Source organism: Phalaenopsis equestris, unplaced genomic scaffold (genome assembly GCF_001263595.1).
Source record: "Phalaenopsis equestris unplaced genomic scaffold, ASM126359v1 Scaffold000025, whole genome shotgun sequence".
NCBI lineage: Eukaryota > Viridiplantae > Streptophyta > Magnoliopsida > Asparagales > Orchidaceae > Phalaenopsis > Phalaenopsis equestris.
Genome location: NW_018164467.1, coordinates 365,001 through 383,756, shown reverse-complemented (window position 1 = coordinate 383,756; position 18,756 = coordinate 365,001). Strand labels below are relative to the sequence as shown.

The following is an 18,756-nucleotide window of genomic DNA, read 5'->3' as shown; positions in this document are numbered from 1 at the left end:
AAGACGGTGGTGAGACCTGTAATGCTCTATGGCGTTGAATGTTGGCCTTTAAAAGATAAACATAATACTAAGTCAAGTGTTACCGAGATGAGAATGATTAGGTGGATGAGTGGCTTTACTTTTAGAGACAAAATGCGAAATGATTATATCCGTGATAGGGTTGGTGTAACTCCTGTGACAGACTAAATTAGAGAAAGTCATGTTAGATGGTTTGGTCACATTAAGCGTCGACCATCTGATGATCCAATTAGGAGAGTAGATGTTTTTGATTCGACTTATGTTAAGAAAGGTAGAGGTAGACCTAGGAAGGCTTGGGCTTATTGTATAAAAAAGGATGTTACTTTATTAGAACTAAATGAAAATATGACACTAAATAGGATGCAATGGAGAAAAAGGATTCATGTAGCCGACTCCACGCAGTGTGATTAAGGCTTTGTTGTTGTTGTTTTACAACGAGTTTTTTCCCATGAATGTTTCTGCGCTTTTGAACTACGCATGTTGATGTGTTAACTTTTTTATTGTCATTTACTTATAATATGATCAATTATGTAGTTAAAATATTTGTGATCTATGATTTCTAACCTTCGCCAATAAGAACCAGTAGGTTAACACTCTATAACATAATGAAATAGACATCTTTTTAGCAAGAAATTGTAACTTAAATAGGAGATATGAGGAATTTTGGGAATTTTGCATGATTAAGTCTCCCTCTTAACTATAATATGATTTTCAACTCTTCTTATGACCTAGACATAGGCTAAGGAGGATTGTATCCCTGTTTGTCAACTTTTACGTTGGAAAACTCATAGGAAAACATAGTGAAAATACTATATCGGCGTCACAGGCGCATGGGCATCATCACCTTTGAAGGACTCAAAGCTATTACTTGCAATTTTTGTTTACTGCTCCTTTAAGACTGTTAAGATTTTCATTCTTGCATTTTGATCACTTCAAATTAGATTTAGTGATTTAATAAACTAGAACCTCTCTTATTAGAAGTATTTGGACACTATTCTCGTTAGATTAATATGCAGGCTCTCTTATCCGTATATTACTTAATCGACATATATGCTTACATGATTGACCGACTTACCTCATGGCAGATTTAACCATCAATAACCCAAATGAAGAGCATTTGGAGATGACATGGAAGGTTCAAAGGTTTCTCAAGAATACTTCTGGTTATGTATTAATTTTTGAGAAAACTAGAAATAGAGAAGTGAAAGTTTACAATGATGTTAGTTGGGCTGCAAAACTAACTGATGGAAGGTCTACTACAAGTTACTACTCATATCTATAGGTAAATTTGGTTGTATGAAGAAATAAGAAACGAGCTATTGTTTCAAGAAGCAATGCGGAATCAGAGTATAAGGCAAGTGCTATTAGACATATTTGTAAATAATGAGGGATTAATTTTCCTGCACTGATATTTGGGACCGGGATAGTTCAGAGGACCAATATAGATCCCTCTTCTGATTGGGTTTGTCTTAATCTTATAAGGGAATGGCGCAGAGTTGACAAAGCACTGCATCCTAAACGTATCTTGAAAGATGATCTTCATCACATTCAGGAAGATGCACCCTGAGAAGTAGCCAACGGGCTTTTGACTAGAGCCGGAACTTCAGAGCCTACAACCCCAAGAAATACCATGACCGTGTCAATACCCCAACACTTGAGAGCACTTGAAAGAGCCTGTCTCCAAAAGTACCTTCGAGTGCAAGGTGTCTATAGTCGGTCCTATGGTTTAAATGAGAAACACAATGAAAAGAATACTCTACGAGCTACTGTAGTACACCAAAAAGGGAGCACGACATGATCCAACAGTTGTTTGATAGTTTCTTTGATGTGGATTCTGTCATATTTGTATTTTGGCCATTAGAAAACATGAAAAATACAATGGAACCTTTCATTGCTACATTTGAAATTCTAATAAAAATGCTTCTCACAAATTTTTGTGTAGGTCTAAAAGGCTAACTTAGACAACACGTGGTCGGGGTCATCTTTGGTACAAACTGAAAAGGGAAGTATTCCACTAAACAACACATGTAAAATAAAATTACCTAAGATAAAAGTAACAAACTAAACAAACCATGGGCAAGGTGTAATTCTTGCATAGTGTCCTATACCCAGCAAACATTTAAAACACAGGATAATTCAGAACAACGCTTAAATAAATAAAACTCATAAAACTTACAGAAACATACTCTCTCACGCTTTTCTCTAGCTTATCTTTTCTCCTCGTAGTTAGGATGTAAGGCCATCGTCATTCCTTTCTAATGAAACATGGACATGACATCAACTTTTGAGAAGTGGTGTAAGACCTCATTTAATGGAATAAGCCATTCTTTCTCTTCAGCTAGATGGATGTAAGGCCCTTCTTAAATAGAATCAAGGCTTTTACCTAGCTTACCTGTTCTCCTTCGAGTCAGGATGTCAGACCATCAACATTCCTTTCTAATGAAACAGGACACGACGTCCACTTCCGAGAAGTGGTATAAGACCTCCTTTTATGGAATATGTCATTCATTCTCTCTGTCTAGATCATCTAACTTACTTGTTCTCCTCTTAGTTAGGATATAAGGCCATCAACATTCCTTTCTAATGAAACAGGTGTTTACATTCCTTTTCACTTTTTATTTTTAAAAGGATTCACGAGTTTGTCTATCGTAATATACTTCTCTTTTCCGAATAAATCTCTCTTTCAGATCATATGAATGATCAGGAGAAGAGGAGAACTGAAAAAGTTGGACATATTTGACAAAGACGACAGACAAGAGAAAGAAAGTGGAGAGCCTACGTGCGATAAACCTCACAAGGATAGATTAAGAATGTCTGCCCAAACAAGATCGGGCGGAAGCACCTTAGATCAGTATCCATGAGAGAATACCTACGTAGACTGCCCAAAACCTGCTCTGTACATTCATAACACAGGCTTGAATAGGGTATTATAATATTTTACTAATAAACCTCTAAACTTCTTCAATTTTCCCTTTTACCAAAAGGACTCTAAATAAGGCCCAAATTTCAACAAAAATTAATCATATAGTCATTATTTCTTCACGCCTATCTCCAAAATCTTTGTTTGAAAAATTAGAGATGTCATTTGAAAGATGAAAAACATAAAATAAAGTAAAATAAAATAATTCTTCTATCACAGTTCTTTCAATTTGCCCTCAAATGCTTGTGTTTGCTTTCCTAGGCGGTTTCCCAAAAGAAGCGCAAGTAGCCAATGGAACCTCTCGAAACTCAAGCGAAGAACCTAAGCATCGAAAGCTACAGCAACCCGAATGGCTTCTTTTACTTGAAGGTTGTACAGTGTCCCTCTTCTTCATCATAGTTGTAGCCACTGCATATAACAAATGCAAGCGAAAACCATACATCCAATTACCATGGATGAGAAATTCAAACTGGAGAGACCATATCACTATATCAATAGGTAGCCACAACCTTAATATAATTTTGAAATACAATTCTAATTTTGTTGTAGTTTTGTGTGATGCTCATTATAGGATTAGTGTTTTTTCAGATGGTGAGATGCTTAAGGATATAAATAGGTTCAGCAGGGAAGAACTTGAAAAGATTTCAGTAATATTATTGGAACTTCTCCTGACAGTGTTGTCTATAAAGGCACTATGATGAATGGGCCTGAAATTGCTGTAATATCTCTATGCATCTTGAAAGACCAATGGACAGACTATCTTGAATTGTACTTCGATAATAAGGTATTAGTTTTGCAAATATTTTTGGAATTTATATGATATCAAAGGTAAAAATGAAAATTTGTATTGCAGATGGCAGATCTGGCTAGGCTAAATCATGAGAACACTGCAAAATTACTTGGCTACTGCAAGCAAAATAATCCATTTTCTAGGATGCTTGTTTTTGATTATGCATCTAATGGAACGCTATATGAGCACCTTCATTGTGAGTTTCTTTTGTTTTCTTCGAAAATATTTGATTGTGAGTTATAACCATTTTTCTTAATCATAACTGGGGATCCAAGCCTTTCTTTTCTGTACAAACAACAAGAAGAAACCTTTATGCTCTGTTAGTAACATAAATGATTTCTCTACTGTAGACGGTGAAGGATGCCAGCTGTCCTGGTTTAGACGTATGAAAATCTCTTTGGGTATTGCACGCAGCCTAAGGTATTTGCATACAGAATTGCATCCTCCATTTGCCTTATCAGAATTGAATTCGGCTGCAGTTTATCTTACAGAAGATTTTACTCCAAAGGTGGGCAAATATGATATGTAGAATATGCAGGCTCGTCTAACAGTACCTTTTGCGACTTATTAAAAAAAAACCCAAAAGTGATTAATTGCACAATTTGATAAAAGTGCATAATTGGTAACATGGATCCAATGATTCAGAGTGGCATCGCCTAAATCTTTACAAATGCCGGTATTTATATCCACATTAACACTTCATGAGCTCATCCAGAGCACTTAATTTATTTTTTGGGACCTTTACAGACATACCACACACAATTCTTATGAATTTACAAAGCTAACACCTAATTTTTTAACTTTTTCATTTATAACGCTCAAATTTTTCTTATCACATTAGAAATATTACTATCACTAACTTTTAAAAAGTGATATAGACCTTCTCATGCTTTGGTAATGTAGTAATAATATAAATATCAAAGTTAGGAATTAGATATGTAAATGCATATGAATTGTGTGGTATGTATGTAAATCTTCCTTATTTTTTTATGTTTATCAACTTTGCACATTCTTTTCCATGTTATGGACATCGCATAATGAATTTCTTCATGCTGAATACTTGCTGTTAGCATCCGTTAGTTGAATTTTTTATGCCCTCTTACTCTCTGATGGCATGTTTTGAGTTCACCACCACCACCACCACCACCATCATAATCATCATCATCGTCAGTTTTATCCCAATTTTTTGAGGTCTATGTAATCATGGTTTTCACAAATTATTTTTAACAAATTGTGTCCCTAAAATCTTAGATCTGTTCCTTTTTTCCCTAATCCACCAAACATTAAATTTATCTACATGTCTAATGGGCAGATTTTTCACCTCTCACTATGCATATAGAAATCATCCAAGTCTCTGTTTGGTTACCTTATTTTCTATTGATGAAACTCTATTATTTTCTCAAATTTGTTCGTTCTTTAATTTGTCTTTCATAGTTCCACACTATCTCTTAGCATTCTATTTGTGCTACACTCATCTAAATTGAAATGACTTCTTACTTTTTATACCCAAAAATTCTGATGTGGTGGGGGGTGGGTGTGGGGTGCTGACCCGAACTTGAAGGAGTTCCTGTCCAGCCCCTACTGGACTGGCCGACTCTCAGGAGGGGTGGGATGTGCCACCCACCATTCCCCTCCCTTTCTTTTTTCGTTTCCCTCCTATTCCCCCTTCCTTTTCTATTACTTTCCTGTTCTACCATTTGTCTATTCTATATCCTTTTTTTTTTCTATTTCTTTCTTATTCTAATCCTCATCTATTCTATTTACTAATTGATATTATGTATGTGTGCTGTTTTTCTTAGGTTAGGGAGTTTTGATTGTTTTTTCGGAGTTTAGAATTCAGTCCTTGGCGTTTTCCCCTTCCGAGGGCTGTATTTAATGACAGGAAGCTGCTTCGGTTGTAAATAGTCCAAGATGATGACTATCTATGCTGTTCCCGCACCTTCCCACTGCCGTCGCCGCCTTCCTGCACTTCCAGTAGACCGCCGACCGTCCCTGCCCCTACAAGTAGGTCGCCAGCCAGCTTTCGGCCCCTTCCTCCAACCATCTTCCAGCAGGTTGTCAGTCTTCTTGCAATCTTCCTGTTGCTGCCGACACCACCGTACACGTCCCAGCAGGACGCCGACCTTCCCTGCCTCCTCCAGCAGGCCGCCAGTCAGCTTCTCTCCTTTCAGAGCAGCTGCCCGTCTTGTTGCTTCCTTCAACCGCCTTTCAGTAGCCCGCCAGCCACTTCCGGCGCCTGTCTAGCTGCCATCGACTCCTCCCGGCGCTGTCCCAACAGGCAGCCGACTTCCTTACACCCTCCAACAGGTCGGTTGTCTTCTCCAGCCCCTTCCAGTAGCCTGCCAGCACCTACAGCTCCGCTTTGGCACCTTTTGGAAGCCTCTCATCCTTGCTGCCCCCCTTCTGATGTTGCTGCCCTTCTTCATTCAGCAGCCACGCACACCTACTGCCCCCTCTGCTTACATTTGAGGGCTACACCCACCACACCACTAATGTTCGTCGCTTTTCTTCTTAGGCCGTAGCCGGATCATGCTAGTCATGTTAGCATTGTCTTATTTTTCATTGTTGTTCGAGTCTGGATTGTACTTTTGGTTGTTTGCTTGATAATATTTTCTTCTGTCATTGCGGGTCGAGTTAACTCGGGTGTCACATTCTGTTCCATATAATGTTATAGACCTAATTCTTATTTTAGTAAATGTTCCTTTAAGCCTTGTGATATTCTCTTACCCCATAAATTGCAAAAACACTTCTCCATTTGAAATATTTAGCCTTTACTTCTATAGGGGTTTCGCCTATGGGAAACCTCTAACTCCATATCAAAAAGTTTTTATAAAATGAGGGCAAAATCTCTTGGTAGTGTATTATCTAGTATATCATCCGCCTTATGAAAAATTGACCTCAAATCTATCAACTCAACAAAAACACTTACAGAGAATTGAGATCGGAGTCCACAACCATTTATAACAACCTGAGCTCTCATCCATTGAAATATTGTCTGCTTTGGCTTAATGGTCTTACATTTTTGTCACATTGACGTAACTTCCCAATAGGTCACCTATCCTTAGAGTCCTTTCACATGAGTATGCTTAATTTTAGAGTTTCCAATGAAATTCAAAATATTGGACAAAGGGGCTTTGATGTTTAGAGTTCAACTTCATTCTATTTAAGTGGTTCAGAAGATCCAAAACTTTGACACTAAGCACAATCTTTTCTAGAATATTTTTTTCCAGATAAGATGAATCTCTATGTAATTTGGTGACTCTACTGGTGCAATCAATCAAATGTTTTTAACATATCTTAAAGCATGCATTCGCTATTACAAGATCATAGGTTATTGCAAAATTAAGTATAATTTCTATTGCATTTTTATTTACAATTTCATAACTATTAACCTATATATCTATTTAAATCATCCCCAATATCTGTCCTTTTTATGGTAGGTAAACATTGAGTATTTTGTCAATCTCTTTTTGAATTAATTTTCTTAGCTATATTCTAATTCAACTCGAGAAGCATATGCAGTAATCAATTTCATAATTTCTTCAATGATAATTATCTTAATAGAAATCACCCTATTAGTAATTTTATTATTTTCAACAATTTTATTGTCCAACATTTTATCCACTGTTAGCTCAACCCATAGTTGTTTATCTTACAATATGCAATAAATTTTAACCTTCCCCTTTATCTTGGACTTTTCTCCTTTCTATCCATTTAGGCTGTTTGTAAGGAAGTAACCCATATATTTTATTATCATAGTGTTCATTAATTCTTATCTTTCCATTCAAAGTTCTCAAATTCTATGATATGAATCAATTGCTTGTTTTAGACTAGTCATCATTTGCTAATTTTTCCCCACAATCCCTAGCACTTGCAAAATTCAAATTTAGATTAGCTTTTTAATTGTGGCTCGAGTTTACTATTGACTGTCAACCTAATATCAATTCTTGATCTTTTTTGTTGGAGTTAAGGATTGAACAAAATTGCTTAAACAACAACAACGACAACAACAACAATAACAACATGGGATTATGGTGGAATAATCTCTCTATTTAAGCATTTTTTTTTAATATTATCTATAATCTTTATTATTTTATAACATCTTCGGAAGATTATAAAGCAGGGAAAGAAAATAAGGCGGACCTTGCTGATCACCTTTATTTTTTGCAGCTGGTTGATTTTGAGAGTTGGCAAATGGTTCTCTCAAAATCAGAAAACAATTCTGGTCAGATTAGAGGTGGATATTCCTTCAATAGTTTAGTTGGTTCTGTGGTCCGGCAGCTGGATGTTCAATGTAACACTTATGCATTTGGAGTGCTTTTACTAGAAATAATAAGTAGAAGGTACCCTTTCTGCAAAGATAGAGGATGCTTGGTTGACTGGGTGAGTATATCCTTAATTAGTAGAACTTTTTTAAAGCTCATGTTTAATACCCCATTGGAAAATGGATGATTATTCCTCTGTTTTATACATATTCTTGTGCGACGCCCTTTATGATTCTCGGAGTAACAGCTAAGACTGTTTTATGACTGAGATAAGATGCATGTAGTGATGGATAGGGTTGGCATCTTTGCTCAAAATTTTGATCGATTTTTGAGCCAAACTAGAATCTGTTAAAAATTTTTTGAATCAAGTTATGAGTTGAGTTCCGAACTTATGCAGTTTTAAGTTGGAATCAATCCTAAAGTGGCTCTCTAGAAATAATTTGAAATAATTTGATCTTGAACACACACACACACACACAACTCTGTTAGCAGTAGGACAAAATTGTTTGGCATTGAGGTTTTAATTAATTTTGAGTTTGTTTTAAACTAAATCATATTGAGCTCTACTTGTGTAATTGCTTGAACTCTCACCCATCAAGATATTGTCTGCTTTGGCTTAATGTCATCATGATTTTGTCTCATTGATATATCTTCCTAGTAGGTATGAAAGACATATGGCTCATCAAAGCCTATGCTAATGCTCGTCTACGAGCCACAGACCTCTCTCAAGACCCATGCCATAGTCATGTCCCTTCAGACCTGTACCACAACTGTCTCCAATAAGTGCTAAATCATAATCATCTCCTTAAATTTGAGTCGCATCCTTCTCTTGCAGAATGACAGTCTTCCGCAAGACCCACAACCCAACTATCTCATGAGGGACTTGTCTCTAAGTTAACTCCAAGTATGTGACTATCAAAATTGTTAACTAAAATAGCCTGTTATATTGTATTGAAACCTTCATTTGTTGGTAAGGTAACCTTATAACTTTTTCTGACATACGTTACCTAACTAGGTAAATCTTTTTGATTTTTTCCTTATTGAATTTTTCAAATAAAAAATTGTGTTTCATTCCTTACTTGACTTCTTTATGTGTGTAAGATTGAAAAAAGCGAAAGCAAAAAATAGATCCTCACTCGATCTACTTGATTTAGCTCATGCAACAGGATTTATAGAAAAATTTTTACATCTAGGCAACCTGAGATGAGATATTCATGAAAACTCTAGATGATAAAAAAAAGCAATAAGGACTTTTCCATGAAACATATATGCTTATCAGTATGTCACTCCCACTGGTAAGACAGAAAGTTAAAATTGGAAGATTTTCCATCTTGAATAGCTATTTGCAGGCATTCTTTCTGCGACGAGAGAATGCTTTTTTATTATTTGGAGCAAACTGTTACCAAGTAGTGCTGAATGTGCATCAGGGAGAATCTTAAAGAGCATTGAACTTTGGCTCCAACTCAATGTACTCAAGCTTAGCTCGGCTAGAACTCAATTCAAAGTCAAAACATAGATCAAGCTGTGAAATTCTTTTGGATCCCGAAGACGTCAAAATTTGATAAATCCATCATCACTTCAAGATCTTGGCTTATCTGATATTCAATGTCAAATATTTGGGGCTGTGGCTCTTCATCTATTTGATTTGATGAATTTGTATCTACGAGTGACCATTCCGGATTTGTTCTCTCTCGAAAGCGATAAGCTTCTGTTGTAGTTAGAGGATTCCTTGTTGCATATTTTCCATCAAAAGTTCCTAGACATCTTTTTGTGGATTTCTTATAAACAACATTGTATCATTTCTCTAATCAGGTTTCTAGCAATTGTCTTTTCGATGGAGTGGTTAGAGTTTAGGTTTGACGAGGGAGGGGGGGGGGGGGGGGGTTGGGTGGAGTTTGGGTTGCGTATTGATAAATTTTCGGATACTCTAGGATATGACTAGGTTTATGCAGCTCTAAAACCAAATGACACTAGAGTTGAACCAAACAACAATGAAAAACAAATATTATTACCAACTTCCAGTAGGAAATTACAACAAAACAAATGGAAATTTGAAATTGCAACAAACGACAACACAAATTCACCCTAGGATTAGATCTAGGGGTGATGATGGTTGATAAGGTGGACTAGAAGGGGCGAGAGGCAGCTGGAAGACCAGGAAAATAGCATGCTTATTGTTTTTTGGATGGCGACAGCCAGGCTAAGGGATTGGGGCAAGGTAGGGTGGCTGGAACAGCAGGAACCCGCAAAAAGACGTGAGTCTGGGTGGCAAAAACAACGTCAGATGACTAGATAGTAGCAGGAAACAGTAGGATCTTGCTGTTTGGATGACAACAACAAGGAGGAGGGGTGGAACAATAGGAAATTAGCAAGGGGATGTGGTTCTTGGTGGCGGAGGCAATGGAGGGAAGCGGGGGAGTGAAGGGTGAAGGACAGGGAAGGATAGAGGAAGGATAACTGCCAACACGGAAGCGAGATACAATTGGAGCATCGCTTGGACCCATCTTGCATACAACTCTGGAAGGGAAAACTTGAGACGCCAATGCTATATCGATGCTTATACGACAATAGCTCGGCGTCTATGCGCCAAGCTCTCTGTTTGTATGCCCAAACAAAACCTTGTTACCTGCACAAATAAATATACCCACAAAGCATAAAAAGGAACAAATCTTTGAGAATAATAACAGAGATTAACACAATTAATACCACATATTTATACACGTCACTCTTTTATTTATTTTTGGATGATTATATGTTAGTTGTGGAAAATGACAATATAAAAGTTTGATTTTCACTATCCAACGTCTGTTCCCATCTTGAAAAATTTCAAGCCTCTAGCCTGACTGTGACATTTATATTTAACTTGTTTTTTAGTTGTGATGCCGAAATCTCTTGATGTAGCTTCATTTCTCGCTCCAAAATCAGCCATGTATGTTGCACTTATTTATGCAACAACAATATTTTTTCCATAGGAGGTCATGGTGTTTGCACCCTTTTTTATGCAAATTCCTTAGGCCAACCATATTACTTGTTCCTTTCAAATAACTGATGTTTTCCCTTTAGTTGCTCATGTCACCAACATTACTTCCTTAGCACATGCCATTTGCATGATCAACAAGATTTCATCAACAAGGCACACACCTCTCGCCCAAAAGGTTAGAAAAATCATTAAATCATGCAATGGAGTGAATTAAAGTTTAGATATCCATATGAGAATTTGATCTATGACTTTGAAAAGCTCTCAAACCAACAAGGACTGAAAGGAAAATTACAATAATTTTTTTCACACATTAATGTTAAGAACACTAAGATAGACTTTGTTTATCAAGTAAATTTTTTTGCTAATAACCTTAAGGAGAGTTAATTTTAACAGAAACATTCATAGTACTGAGGGGATGCTAGACTAATTATATTAAGACTGAATCATGCACAAAGGGTAGTGTCAGATATATGTTGTAAATTCTCAAGTTTTCTTTTTGAAACAGAAGAATAATATATTTACTACTTTTAAAGAATAAAGGATTAAGATTGAGCATCAGATTCGAGAAACATATTAAATAACGATAATGGCTTGGAATTTTATTCAGGAGAATTTAATTCATTTACAAATCAAAAAGAATTTTAAGAGGCTTTAGATTTTGACATATCTCAGCAAAATGGTGTTGAGAATGAATCAATAGAATTACAGTGGAGAAAGTTTGTTGCATGGTCTCTGGTATTGGTTACCTAAGTTATTTTAGGCCAAAGCTGCTTCTATAGCTTGTTATTTTGTAAATAGGTCTTCTTTAATTATGATTGGCAAGAAGATTTCGTTGTAAACTTAGTCAAGTAACTCTACTGATTACTCTAATTTAAGGATTTTTGGTTGACTTATATTAGTTTATGTTAATGATAAATTAGTGTCTATATCTATAATTTGTGTTTCTTGGTTATAAAAATGGAGTTAATAGCTACAATTTATGGAGTCCAAATACAAAAAAATGATCATTAGTAGAGATGTTATAATTGATGAGTCTATCATGTTACATGCAACACCTACTATCAGATCTGATAATGTGGAGTAGGAGGGGAGGTCTAGTAAAGAGATGAAAGCTTAGATCAAGACAAATACAAGTTTCTAGTCAAGTTCAGATAGTCATGATGATGTTGCTTCCCCATGACCATGATAGAATCACCATAATACTTTATTGCCAAAAATAAAACAAGAAGAGAAATTAAGCAATCATAGAAGGATTGTGAGGATGACTTGGTGGCTTGTGCTTTAAGTGTATCAAAAAAAAAAAAAATGAATGTGATATGAATGTGATGAAGAACCTTTTTAGTTATAGGGAGGCAGCTTATTTAATTTACTCAGGTAAATGGATGATTGATATGTAATAGGAGATGAAATACTTACATAAGAATAGTACTCAAGATTTAGTCAAGCTGTCCCAAGAGAAGCAGGTTGTTCCTGAAAATAGGTGTTTAAGAAGAAATGATGTGCACCAGGAGTTAAAGATACTAAATACAGAGCTAGAATAGTTGCAAAGGAATTCAGTCAAATTCTTGATATAGACTTTACAAAGTTGTATTGTTTTAAGTGGTTAAACATAAATTACTTCGAGATTTACTTGGTACTATGATTAAACATGATCTTGAGCTTGAAAAATTAGATATAAAGATTGCATTTTTATATGTAAAGTTTGAGGAGGGCATGTATATGTAGCAACTCAAGGGATTCGTGTTCACAAGAAAAAAAAAAAAGACTATATTTGTTTGTTGAATAATTCTATTTATGATTTGAAGCAATCTCACAGGCAGTGTTATAAGAATCGACTCATTTATGATCGCTCATGAGTTTAAGATGAATAGTTACGGTAGTTGTGTCTACGTTAACAGGAATTGATGATGGATTCTCTGTCTACTTGCTTTTAAACATTGATAACATATTTATAGTTATCACGAATAAGAGGAGAAATCAATAAGCTGAAGGCTTAATTGAATAGTGAGTTTGACATTAAAGATTTGAGAGCTACAAGAAGATTCTCAACATGGAGATTTATAGAGATAGAACAACAGGTAAATTAATTTTGAGTTAAAAGGGGTAAACATTTAAAGTACTGCAAAACTTCAATATGCAGAATATCAAACCTGTTAGTACTCCATTAGTTGTGGGTTTTAGACTTTTATCATCTTTTTGTTCATAGTTAGATGATGAGATTAAGTATACGCATGAATTTCATTTTCCAATATAGTAAGATCCATCATGTATGTTGCATATGTTCTCGTCTAGTTTTAACCTATCTAGTCAATGCGATTAGAAGGTACATGAGTAAATTAAGTACGAAGCATTGGAAAGAAGTTCATTGAATCCTCAAGTATTTGTGTGGAATAAAGGATATTAGTTTGCACTTTATGAGGATTATATTGGAGATCTTGATATGAGGAGATCACTTATAGGATATGTGCTTCTCATTTGTGGTTGTACAATTAGTTGTAAGGCTATTTTACAGACAATGATGATATTATCTATAACTAAAGCTTAATAAATGACAATTATTTTGTAAAGTTTTTTGGTTAGAAGATTTGTTTAGAGAGTTTAGTGATGTGTGATAATCATAATGATATTTGTCTCACTAAAGGTTACATATTTCATGAGAGAACTAAGCACATTTCATTCGTGAAATTATTATTAATTGTGATATTATTGTGAGCCGATTTTACCCACGATAACCCTGTCAATATGATGACCAGGACATTGCTAATTATAAAATTTGAGCATTACTTAGAATTGCTTGGTATTCATTATTGGTTCTTAGAGATTCTTTTTGAAATAGGAGAAGAATGTTCTGTGAAAGAGATTTTTTTTTGAGAATTTGTGTCAATATAGTGATCTTTAAATTTGTGACTGAAATTTTGTGGGTCTTGATCATCTTAGTCAAAAATTATAACAATCACAGATTGAAGGCATCTACAGTTTAATTGATATTATAATAGTTTTATGATTGCAATCTTTGTGCTCTTGTTTTATTGATCATTCTTAAATATTTTTCTTATAAGAGGTCTTGTAGAGTTCTATATCTCTTTTCTTTGTACACAGAATAGCACATTTTCTTTAGTTCAGTTTTATGTGAGCCGATAGTGAGCACTTCTAATTTTTTTTATCGATATAGTTAATTCTTTTCTTTTGCCTGTGATTTTTCCTGATGCGGGGTTTTCACATAATTTTTTGTGCTCTTTCTTTTGTTTATTCCATTGCTCCTTCCATCTATTTTATAGCAATCAATTTTGTAACATGTTTCTATAAGTTTTGAACTTCCTAGACTCGTTGTGGCCTTTATAGGCCATCAATAGGCCATCAATTCATGAGATAATTGTGGCAAAGTACAAGAAAAACATCTCTCAAAATAATTCTTGCTAACATGATTTTTAAATCATATTGGCTAAGTTAAAAAAACATCTCTCAAAATTATTCTTGCTAATATCATTTCATGATATAATTGTGACTAAGTTAAAAAAAAACATCTCTTAAAATTTATTGTTGCTAGTATGATTTTTAAACTTTGTTCTCTCAAATGACATGCTCACGGAATTGAGATTATTTATTTTGGGATATTTGGATGCCGACTGGCTGGGTCTGGCATGATTCAGCAGAGTAAGCCCGAGGGTAGCATCGTTTAATTTCAGTTTAATCAAGAGAGGATGCAACATGCACCATTCATTGCCGAAACTAACGAAAGGGGATTTGAGGGGCCTTTGTCAAATTTCAAATTACCCCCGCATTCTCTAATTTAGCTATAATTTTTAAACCTAGAAATTCGCCTGAATCTTCAGAAAAATCATAGGAGCATTTGCGTCCTCAAGAAGAGCATTGTAACAAGACTTGCATTGTGCCATTGCTTGCAAAAAAAAAACTGTCCCACAAGACCTGGGCCATTGCCATTAGATCTGTTTTGAAACCTTTGGTTAAGCTGTCATCTTCACTGTGTTAAGACCTGCTCTACATTCTTCACTCTTGCTGCAGTCATAGTCACATCAAGATGTGCACCTCAACTTTAACTGCACCTCAATTGTCTGCAAAGCCTAAATTGCAGCTATCTACCGTGAGATTTATATCGAATGTGCACTCAAGACCTGTGCCATACCATTCCCCTCAAAAACTCGCGCCTTAGTCATATTTGCAAGATTTACACTCAAACCATACATTATCACACATCCACAACTCATGAACGTGAGTGTTGGCAAATTTGTAACCTGAATTCTGTGGATCTTGCTTTTCTCATAAGAAAATTATAAGCACGTAGATTTCAAATTTGGAAAGAAACTCTAAATTTGATTAATCTTATAATAGTCCATAGATTGCAATTCATGTGCTCTTGCTTTATTGGTTCACATTTAAGTATTTTCCTTGAAAAAGGACTCGCAAGAAGTCTATAAATACCACATTTGATTTTGCATAAGATATAACCTCTTTTTTGTTTGGTTTTTTGTTAGCTGACACTCTTTACTTGTAATTTTTTATTTAACATAGTAAATTCCTTTCCTATGTCTGTGATTTTTCCCATATTGAATTTTCCACGTAAAAATTATGAGTTCTTTCTTTTCTTTACATCATTATTCGTCACATCAATTGTATGACAAGTATCTATCTCCGTGCATTTGGCATTTCCCTTTTGTTCTTGCACGAGGTATCTTCTATTAAAAGCCCTCCAATTGGATATATAATACTCTTTTATATATTTTTTACATTTAGTGGAGTCATGCAACTCATTATATAAAAAATGATCTTAATTTATTAGAATTAAATGAATATATGACACTAAATCGGACGCAATGGAGAAAAATGATTCATGTGGCCAACCCCACGAAGTGGGATTAAGGCTTTATCATTGTTGTTGTTGTTGTTGTAGTGGAAGTCACGCAGCTCATGGGGTAAAGCAATCAAGATCAATTCTCACTCTACTGCCCTGATTTCATGCACATAACAAGCATTTGATTTACCTTTTCTAATTAAAATTTTAAGTTTCAGCACATTCAGTTATTACAATAAAGTGTCGTTCTATTTGATTTGATGCAGGCTTCGGAGTACCTTCAGAATCCAGAGGAGATAGGTAAGCTGGTAGATCCTGAATTAAAAGACGTCAGAGTGGATGACCTTGCTGTAATATGCAGTGTGGTTAGTCTCTGCATTGATCCTGATCCCTCAAGAAGGCCATCCATGCAAATTATAGCCGCTGTTCTCGAAAATGGAATTGATATTTCCACAGCTGCCATTCTCAAGTATTCTCCTTTAGCATGGGCTGACCTTGCCTTGGATTCTTAGCTTAATATTATGCTTCACATGTCATATATATATGTATATATTTTTGTTATTGTGGGGTGGTTTGGTGCGGAGGGTTTTGCACATCTGAAGCAATACCTGTACATTTGATTGACAACTTTTTATTAGTGAAATATAGCAAAAATGTGATCGTGCTTCAGATCTCCGCTCAGCTAAAACTCAGCTGCCCTTTTTTGCTTTATGTTTTGATGAGAATTTATAGTTGGATGAGAAATTTAGTCACTTATGGCCTGTTTGGCGCAGCGGAACAACTGTAGGGCTTTTTCAAAACGCCGATATGGGTGTTTGTTTTCTGTCTTTGCTGCATTGCGGGATAATTTGGTTTTGCTTTTGTATTACACGCCGCCCGGGGGTTCGATTCCGCGTTCCACGTTTGCAGAAAATTGTTTACGGCTTTGCCCTCCCGTGCCATCCGATGGTGTTATTAGCTGGGTTATTTTGGTGTTATTGGTGAGATCCCGTGGTGTTATTCGCGCATTTTGCCAGTGACGGCGATTCGAGTTGTTTTGCGGTAGTATTTAGGTATTATTGCGGTGTTATTAGTTAGGTTTTTTTTGGTGATATTGGTAAGTTATGAGGTGGTATTCGCGCCTTTTACTCTAGCCGATGTTATTGGAGTTGTTTTGTGGTAGTATTTAGGTATTATTTTTGTGTTATTCAGTGTTATTCATGTGTTATTGTGGTGTTATTAACTAAATTTTTTGGTGTTATTTGTGAGCTACGCGGTGTTATTCATGCCTTTTGCTCGAGCAGTGTTATCCGAGTTGTTTTCTGATAGTATTCAATTATTATTAGCTAGGTTTTTTGGTGTTATTGGTGAGTTACGTGGTGTTATTTGCACCTATTTTTGTATTGTTAAGAAGTAATTACTTGCTTCTAAAGTATTTGATTTATAGCTATGTCAGTTTTGTCGTAAACAATATTATTACACTGGGACATACTAGTCATTTATTCAAAAACAACTGCAAATCAGCTGTTTTCTAAACGCACAAATCAATTAGTCAATCATCTTATTCAGATTAACTGCTGATCAATGACTTATCTGGATCAGCTATTTATCAGCAAATTATCGATAATTTTCAGCTCCCCCAAAGAGACCCTTAAGCTTCCATTAACAAAGCCCTCCTTTTTTTACTGTTATGTTTTCTTTTTTTTTTCTTTCTATTTTCATGGTTTGCAATCTTCTAGATTATTTGCCCTAAAACTGTATTAAACTTATGATGGATCAAAGTATGAAATTATGTAATGATAGTATAAGAATTGTGAATGGAAGTAAGATACTAAGATTGTAAGTGATTTAAATTTATATTTTTATTTAAATTCTAATTCTTGGAAATATTTATCAAACTAGCATATTGATTTTCGTTATAATAATTAAAAATAATAAATTAAAGGTGGAGCTCTGGATTTACTTTTAACATTAAATGCTTTAGTATCTAATGATCTTATAAGACAATAAACAAGCAGAAAATCCAGCAGCAATCATTAATTAGGACTGTCGGCAAGCAGAAAAGCACTAAAAAAACGGGTGGCCGTCTTTTTCAGTTTTAGGGTTTGGTTGGGATTATGTTTTATTTTTTTTATTTTAAAAATATATTTTTTTAATATGGGTTTTACTATTTTTTTTTATTTTAAAAAATAAATTAACTTATTTTTAAAACTACTCAAAATATTTAATTTTAATTTTTAAAAACAACTAAATGTATTAAAATTAAATACCAAATATATCCCTATTCTGGTGAGGTGGTCAAAATACATTCGAATTTGATACATCATAAAAAATTTCATGTGATCTTTCAAAAGTATAAATTTTATTTTAAATGTTTTAATTTGAAAATTTAAGAATTGACTTGATGTTTATTTATTATATTTTTCAATAAACTTATTGTTGAAGCATGGATCTTGACTCCATATGTGTATCAAATCAAATGTTACTCAATTATGACATAATTAAAATAAAATGCTCATAAGAATGTATGAAGTCAAGAGGGATCAATACGGACGTGTGATAGTGTTATAATGTAAAGTTAAAATGAATGGAATGTGTTTGTGTGTGTATTGAATCTTTTTGGGTCACAAGATCCTGGATAGTTCATGAACTCATAAAGTCCAAAAACAATCTTAAAGAATGAGTGAGAAAGAGTTGATGGATTTTTACAGAGTTTTTTTAAGGTCCAAAATTGAGGGAGATCACCCTTCTTCCTTTTTTTTCCCTTATATACTCAAGAGCATATGTACATCCGCATGGGCCTAGAAAATAAGCCTCAAACTAGGTTATAGGCTATATAGTATGGAGCTTGAGCTAACTCTTCGACAAGATTGGTGGTATGGATTGTTATACTGTTATTAAATGACAAGTTATATGCTGACAAATGAAATTCTCTTTCTTCTGCCTTAGGGAGCTATCCGCCTATGGTATGCCCATGTAGTTATCAATGAGTTT

The 18,756-nt window shown here is 34.9% G+C and overlaps 1 pseudogene; it reads left to right on the top strand.

Moving 5' to 3' along the window:
- Positions 1 to 17,541, top strand: part of LOC110018566 — a 37,490-nt pseudogene extending 19,949 nt beyond the window's left edge.
- The last annotated feature ends 1,215 nt before the right edge of the window (positions 17,542 to 18,756 follow it).